The sequence below is a fragment of the Microcebus murinus genome, chromosome 21 (assembly GCF_040939455.1).
Source record: "Microcebus murinus isolate Inina chromosome 21, M.murinus_Inina_mat1.0, whole genome shotgun sequence".
NCBI lineage: Eukaryota > Metazoa > Chordata > Mammalia > Primates > Cheirogaleidae > Microcebus > Microcebus murinus.
The window spans coordinates 23,694,404-23,703,111 of NC_134124.1; positions in this window are offsets into that span (position 1 = coordinate 23,694,404).

Sequence of the window (8,708 nt, forward strand, 5' to 3'; positions counted from 1 at the left end):
TACACAAGCAGCACATGCATGCATGCTGTTGTTAAAGCTTCAAACAATACAAATATGCATAGAATCAAAAGTTGAAGCCCCGATTCCCCTGGGTCCCAGAGGTAACCACTCCCAACATTCCTCCAGAGCCTCTGGATAATTCTCGATGCAGTTATAGCTATCTGTCTGGCTGTATAAATGGGCTCACACTATACATATTGTTCTGCAAATTGCTCTTTCCTTGCAATGGTCTGCCTTGCAGTGTCTTGCTAAATATCACCTGCATAGATTTCACATCTGGATGAGTTAGGGTACGTTGGGCTTAGTTTTCCTATGGGCTTCTCTCGGGCTCTCAAAATGACTCTGCTGTTCCAAGCATCGATCCACACAAGACAACATCCAGGATAAGAAGAGACCTTTTCCTATGCATCTTTCTTAGATGCAAAGACTGTGTCCTAGAAGCTCCCATTAGCCTTTTCCTTGAGTCTCTCTGGCCACCTATAAACTACTCCTTTACAAGGAGAATGAGCTTACAAGGAAAATGTTAAACAAGTTAGGTTGTCCCTGAGCTGGGAATGGGATCATGATCTCAGAGGAAAAGATACTCCAATTTGGTGGAAATGGATAGGTAATTAACAGTCACATGTGTCTGATAGGTGAGCCCAAGTGATTAGTGCTTTCAATAAAGTGCAGAAATAGGGCAATGGTATAGATAATGAAAACTAAGACTGCTTTTGAAGGGACACTTCTAGCCTCGTGTTATGGGCAGTAGCTTCCACCTGTCATCTCATAGATAAACCTGTCATCTCATAGATAAATGTTCTTACAGAACAAAGACTAGAAGTTTCTATAGCCAAACATTTAACAGTGTATATTATATATGAGTGGTGTGATTGTGAATGATTTTTGTTTTCTTCTTTATGGTTTCTAAAATTTTCCAGAATGTCTACAGTGACCTTGTATTTCTTTTCTAATCAAAAAAAAATATTTTATTAAAAGAAGAGATGGGTGAAGAATACAAAAAAAAATGCAGTATATATGGTGGTCAGGAATTTGTGTTCTAGAATCAGACAGACCTAGGTCAGATCATGATTCATGTTTCAAACATAACTGAACGTGCTCACGGATTATAACCTTTTCCCGGGATGTAAGTCGCTAAGTCGCTGCTGAAATGTCGTACTTTTATGGGTGGTGATGAAGAATCGTCTGTTTTAGGTGTGGTATTTCCTGGAGGCAGAAGACTGCCCAAAGTGAGCTCATTCAATTTTTCAAGTGTCCTGTAAATACATGTGGTTTGTTTTAGCACTTTGTAAAATATTCCTAGAGTCAGCTTCATTCTGAAAGTGTCTAAGATGTCCTCACTAACCTCGCCTTCAGCGATGACTCTGATCACATTCCTACAAAGTCATCCTTCCACCCTTGGCCCGTGATATGAAGGCAGAGGGTGTTAGATACGGTCGCTGCTGAATTTCATCATCCAAGTAGGCATCTTTGGTCTGCTAGACCGGACTGGCTGTACAGTATGAGAAATGATCCACTTTGACCTTGATTTTGCCATTTGCATGTGAAAATCTTTTTCTTTTCCTCTCTAAATGCAACTCTGTGTTAATCCCAGTGAAAGACATGGGTGTGTGAACGACAGGAAGGAAGTAGGCGTGTGCTAGATCGCAGGATTGCTGAGCCGTAGACATGCTTATGTTAGAAAGCTGTGGGACCAGTTGGTCTGGTCTTGCTGTTAGGAGAGACAGGTAGAGCAAAGCCAAGTGGGAACAATGTGGACAGGGCAGGGGTCTGGGGCGAAGCCTTGTCATCTACTGTCTGAGGGTCCCCTATGCACATTAACTCTAACCAACAATTATTGAACGTTAACTGGCCACCCTCATATTTATAGGATGTTAAACCACCATACAATAAAGCTCATTCCTGCCGCCATCTATCCTGGAGCACATGGATTCTCCAGGTGAGAGGTAGCTTGACCAAAAGTGAGTCAAGCATCTTTAGAGCATCTTTCATTGTGACAGTTGATTTGGGACTCACATGTGAGGGTACATTTGTTTCTCTGTTCCTAGCTAATTTACATTCACGAAGCTTTTTATTGGACCTTGCTCTGGAAATCTTTGGAAGATAACTATGACCTCTGATCTTCTGATCTTTCATTTTCTCTAATTTTTGGCTTTGAAAATCTTGTCTATCTACCTATCCATCATCTATCTATCTTGATTTGTTCTTGATGGTACTTTTAAAAGCAACTCATGTCCCTAGTTTAAACAAAAAAAAAATCAAGTATGACCCGGCACGGTGGCTCACTCTTGTAATCCAAGCACTTTGAGAGGCTAAGTCAGGAGGATCACTTGAGGCCAGGAGTTTGAGACCAGCCTGGGCAACATAGTGAGACTTCCACTCTACAAAAAATAGAAAAATTAGCTGAGTGTGGTGGCATCTGCCTGTAGTGCCTGGGGCAGCTGATGTAGGAAGATTGCATGAGCCCAGGGGGTAGAGGGTGCAGTGAGCTATGATTGGGCTACTGCACTCCAGCCTGGGTGACAGAGCAAGATCCTGTCTCAAAAAAAAAAAAATCAAGTAGTACAAAAGTTATTAAATGTGTCTGTTTTCTTGAGTTGTCTCTTCAACTCCCCAATGTGAAAGTTGTTTATACCAAAGATCCAAGCTAGGCTCTCTCAAACATAATCTTTAGATTTGGTGATGATCTTTCAGTTATTTTACTTGAATATGTAACCACCAAATAGAAACTCAATTTTATTTATGTTCTGTAATAGGTGAAAGATGTTCCTTTTAGACTTCAGGAGATAGGAAAAATCTTAAGACTTGGGCACCGTCCACAGGTTACACTCTGGTTGAGGAGACTTGATGAGGCAGGAAAGTCAATAATGCCAAGATAAAAATGTGGCAAGGTAGGGGGCGATCAGTCACCAAACCAATTTACATCTAAGGCATGACCATGATTATTCTTAATATGTAAGTGACAAAGGTATTAAAAATAGAATGGCACTCTGTAGTATTTGGGAGGCCAGAGAGATTTAGCAAAAAAGAAAACAGCATCCTCAATCTTATTGGGAAGCAGCAAAGCAAACACGCTGGAGCTGAACAGTCTTGGGTTTGGTGCCAGGTGTGCTCTGCTAGCTGGATGATCTTGATCTTGGGAAAATCTCTTCAAATCTCTGAGCTTCAGTTTCCCCAGCTGTACAATGGGACTGCTAATAGTAACTACCTCAGAGAATTGATAAAAGGATCAAGTTACATTTTGCACAGAAGATGGAACAAATGCTCGGTAACTCTTATTAAACAAAATTAAGTAAAAAAAAAGGAATGTGGTTGGTTGCCAAGGGAGTATATAGTCTCATCATATTGCAATGATAAGTATATAACGCAGCAAAGTTTTAACGACTATTTTGTCTTTATTTGATTGTTTAATTATTTTTTATTTGACAAAATATTTATTGAGCACGTATTTTGTGCCAGGTGCCGTGCCAGAGTAGAAGAAATATTGTCCTCACTAGTGATGTGCTCATGGTATACTAGGGGGCAACCAAAAAGCCAAGAGGCAATAATGACGCTGCAGAATGACACCTTTTCCGATGACAATCAGGGCAGGGTTCTTTAGACACATGCACGTCTTTGGGGTGGTGGCCAGGGAAGGCTTCCAGGGAGGGGTGATGTCTATGCTGAGACGGGAAGAATGAGGATTGGCCTGAGAAACCACAGTAGCCCATTTTTCGAGTGTGCTTCCGAGGGACCAGGTGCTGTGCTGTGTGTTTCACATGTGTTTTCTCACCCAGTACTGACAACAGAACCATGACAACTTTACAGATGAGGAAGCCGAGGGTCAGAGAAAATGTAGCTAGCACGTGGAGAAGCTGAGATTGAAGCACATCGCGTGTTTGGGTCCAGCAGTACCATCTGTCCTGTAAGACCATCCTATATTGTGTTTATAAAGCGAGGGCAACTCAGGTTAGTGGAAAAGACATTATCCTTAGCTAGGCCATCTATAGGAGGCCAAAGGGATAGATGGTTTTCTAAGATGAGGGTGTGCGTGAAATAGGAGGTACTGATAGCTCTTGGGGAGGAGGGTGATGTGATTCCAGGGAGTTGTGAGTAGGAGGCATCCAGACACGAAGGTCAGGTGGGGACAGGCTGGTGGCAGGAGGCCCGGGATAGAGAGCAAGAGCAACTCGCTCCTGGGCAGGTAGCAATGCTACTTCCGCTTCCTCCCCACAAGGAGGGCAGCCACAAGGCGTTTCCTCTGTGTGATTGGGATCAGCCCCCGGGATCCCCAGGTACTACCAGAAAAAACATCAGAGTGCACTGGGCTTGCTTCTAACCCTAGAAGCAAGAAGACAGCTGATTAGAAGGAGCAAGCAGAGGGCTGGGAGGAGCAAGCTCACACACTCTGCTCTGTGCCCGGGCCACAGAGCAGGCTGAGTCTACACACCTTGGCAATGACCAGCGAACACGCTTCCATTTCTGCCGTCTAACTGGACAATCGAAATTCCATAACAAGTTCTTTTGGGATCGAACCACGGGTTGAGCGAAGAACACCACTGTGTCTGAGGACAAATTGCCCACGTATCGCTCTTTGCGGTGAGCCTTGTGTTCTAACAAGAGCAGGTGTCATTTGGGCCCATCCGTTTCTGAGGTGGAAATGTCCCCTAAGAATGGGATGTGACAGTCCTTGAACACTGTGCTTCTAATGGCAGCTGACTTATTTAGAACGCTTGTTTCTTGCCAGACACCACTTAAGAACTTTACAGTGAGTCCTTTTAGCAGGATTTTCACAGGCAAAGATGGCTGGTGGAGACAGAATGAGTAGCTTGCCCAGTGTCTGCCAGCAGGGAGGTGGCAGAGCTGGAATTCTTGATCAGAAACGCCGCCCTTGACCGCTTCTGCTAGTGACGCGATGCAATTAATTGTCCCCTGTGTCCCTCTGAGGGGCTGTGTGCCAGAAAAGCCTTCTGAAGCGCTCTGGGCCAGGCAGGGCCACACTTAAAATACCTGTGTGTGATTTAAACTGGCATTTGTTTTCCTCATGGTTATTTACCGAGTGACAGTCGCCTCCCAGGCAGGGGGCTAAGTTCTGTAGTACAGTCGTGAGCAGCGTAGACAGACGCTGTGCTATGGAGCTGAACATGTGTGTGCAGGGGACTAAACACGTGTGTGGCGAGACAGAGAATAGCAGGGCGGACCTCCGCACGGCCGGTGGGGGAGGCCTGTCTGCTGAGAGGGCATTTAAGATGGGACTCGAAGGTGAGCCAGGGTGAGCACGAGCAGGGAGTCGCCATGATGGCACAGTGCTCAGAGTATCTGAGGAACTGAAAGGCGGCCCGCGTGGCTACAGATTGGAGGAGGGGGAGGCGCCCAGGGAGGCCCAGCCGGGCCCCGGGTGGCCGTGTGGCTGGCTGCACAGCCCTGCGTGGTGGCACATTGAGCACTGACAGGTGGGAAAGGTACTGAGGGACACAGCCACAGCAAGCAAACCCAAGCATGCTCTGTCATAGAACCAGGTACAAATGAGGTCCCTGCAAACCGAGGCTGATGCCACCTGCAGCTTCTTCCCGTTTAACGGAGCCCTGAGTGCCTCAGGGACTTTTTCATGGTGCCTGGAGGCCAAAAGCAACACCTAGAAGTTCCATTTAGTATGGAGTTAGGGCTAAATGACTTACCAAGTCTTCATTTCTTAACAACGTTTTAGTAGCCATTTGAACAAATGATGCACATACATTGAAAGAAAAAAAAACAACGAATACTTTTTTTGCATTCTTGAATCACCACAATTACTAATGGGATGTGTGTGTCTGTTGGGCACTATACAACTCCTCAGATTTTGGAATCTGATTGGACACTGCCACACTCATTTTCTGTTCCGTATTGATTTCCTTGTGGTACTTACTTTTTGTCACAGTAACGGCTAAAAACCTGGCTTCCCCCAAATACGACATCATTAAAAGGAATATAGCGTGATCTAATGTTGAAACTGTGAACCACCCTGAATCTATGCAGTGTTCAACAGACGTTGAGCATCCTGTGTTTCCCTTGGAGAATTTAAAATATCTCACAGTACTCCTGCGAATTTACTATGGTACCCTGGGGTGACCTGTTGTACGGTTTGGGAACCACAGAGCTAGACATATACTTTCTAACTATGGAACTCAGATATTCCTTTGCAACCAAATCCTTTCTCCAAGCCATATTTCAGCATGTTCTGTGCAAGGATTCTAGGAAGGAAAGGTGTTCATCCTTTCTGGAAATTGTATCCTAATTTGTCCGGCAATTAATAGGGGTGGACCCAAGAGTGCTAACCCAGCCTGGCTAATTTGGATAGAGGAGGAAAAAGGGTGAGTGACACATACAGATCTTCAGCAATAGTATGAAAGCGTGAGAGGCTGAACCAAGAGGAAATGAGTAGGTGACATGCAACCGTGATTTTGGGGCCCCCGATGAAGAAATGAGTGCTGAGATTCTGAAGGGCTGGTTATTGTCAGAGCTGCAGGTAAGCAGGCTAAGCTTCAGGTGTTGCCTCTGTAATCAGGAACATCCTGTCAGAAGGCACTTAGAGAGTGGAAGGAATTCAATACTCAGCTCCACCAGCACAAGTTTCCTTGGTTGCTCTGTCTGTTTCTTTAGCTCCCTGACTCATTCTTGGTGAGAGAAAGTTGTAAAGATTAATGAGCAGACCTGTCTTTGGAATGCCCCAGAACCTCGAAGCCGTGTAACTATCACATTGTCTCAAAGGACAGTAGCCAGGAGAACCAGTTGACTTCAAGTCAGTTTTACTTTCCCTTTCTGCGAAACGTCATGTATGCAAATCTTCCAGGATGGCTGAGATGCTGATGAAACCAGTTCCCATGGCAACTGGGAGATTATCTTTACATCATTCTGTGATGAGCAAAGCCTGAGTTAAAACCAGGGGGGAAGTAAAATTCTTGCTTGTCATTGAACTTGGGCTGTTTACTCAACCTCTTTATTGCCTTTTTTTTTTTTTTGTCTATAAAGTGGGGCTATATCAACACAGACTTTTAAGTCATTACGAGAAGTAATAATACCGAGCAAAAACCATGTGTCAGGTACTTTGCTACATACTTTAGATACATTAGCTTATTTCATCCTTACAACCACCTTAGGAGAAAGGTATGTTATAATCCTCAGAGATGTCTAAGGAAAATGAGTGACAAGGAGAAAAAATAAGTTGACTGAGATAGAAGAGATAGCAGATAGAAGATAGCAGAGCAGGGATGATGAAACACTGTCTAGTATATGATTTTGTCAAAGATCGTGCATGTGAGATCTTACCCCAGTGCCTGCCCATAGCAGCTCTTAACAAATGCTAGCTATTATCATTATTGCTGTATTTTTATTAATTTTATTTTCATCATTATTTGACTGGGGGAAATCACCTTAGGCTTCATGGAGGAGGTGACATTTGCAATCAGCTTTGAGGGTGTGTAGGCTTTGGACAGGTGGGGATGGGGCAGAATGACATTCTAGACTACGGGCCCAACAAGAGCTAAAGCTGAGAGGTGGGACTATGTAGCTTTGGGATGGAGAGCAGGGAGGAGACATGGAGGCTGGATCTTAAGACTGTCAGGGAAACAGGAGAGGAGGGCTCTGTTGAAGGGAGAGTGAAATAGCCTGGCTGTCTGGCGGTAGACAGTGTGTCAGCATTCCAGGTTTTAAATATAGGAAGTGGGGAGATCGGAGCTTTGCTCAATAACTTGTTTAGTGAGTCAAAATGCCTGCTCTTGAGGCCACCCTCTCCTTTTAGGGGAACTCTTCAAGCCTGGGACCATGCAGGCAGGTACCCAGCTCTGGTGGTGATGCCCCAGGCCAGAGGAGGAAACAAAGTCTTGGAGGTCTGAAATCCCCACCCAAAAGTCCAGCTTTCATTCTAACCTCATCGCTCCATCGGGACAGGCTGTCGATGGGTGCTTGCGTGTGCTCAGAGGGGAGGGAAGGAAGAGAAACCGAACCAGCGGCAGAAGCCCCCCTCAAGGTCATGCGCCTCTGCTTCTCCCTGGTGCTACTTCCTTGTAAGCCCCAAAAGGGCACGGCTGACCCAAGCCTTCTCCGGGACCACACATTCCCGGGTGAGAACGAGGGGCTTCTTGGGAGGAAATGAAAGGAGATGGAAGATGCAGGTTTTGCCTTACGTTTTTTCTAAGGAGAACCACTGAGAAGATTCATTTTGAAAGAGAAAGATGGGCCTGGCAGTGTGATGTAAATGCAGGCATTCGGAGTCCCTGCTGGAGCCCACACAGAGGTGAGTAGGGGCTCTCCGGTGACCCTGTTGGGAGTCTTTGGCTGGGAAGCTGGATGTTGGAGCTGAAAGGGCAGAGAAATAGAAACCAGACCACCTGGGGTCTTCTGGTCCAGTGTTTTCCAAAGGGCAAGTGCCCTGGGAGGTGGTTTTGAATCGCAAAGGAGCTACTCATTGCGTAGTAACAAATCACACATGAATCTTTTCCCCATTTCAAGGTTATTTTTCATTTCGAGTGCCACTGAGGAGAAAGTCTCAGTTTTGGACTAGTGGGTCTTAAACACCTCTCCATCACTCGTTGATGTCTCTTCTTAACAGAAAGCAGTCTTGGAGGCCTAGTGGGAAATAGTGTCTAGCCTAGAGGGTCTCTCCCTTGATCGCACACTGATATTACCTGGGGAGAACTTAAAAAAAGTTTAAGTTTTAAGTTTAAGTTTAAGTTAAAAGTTTAAGTTTACTT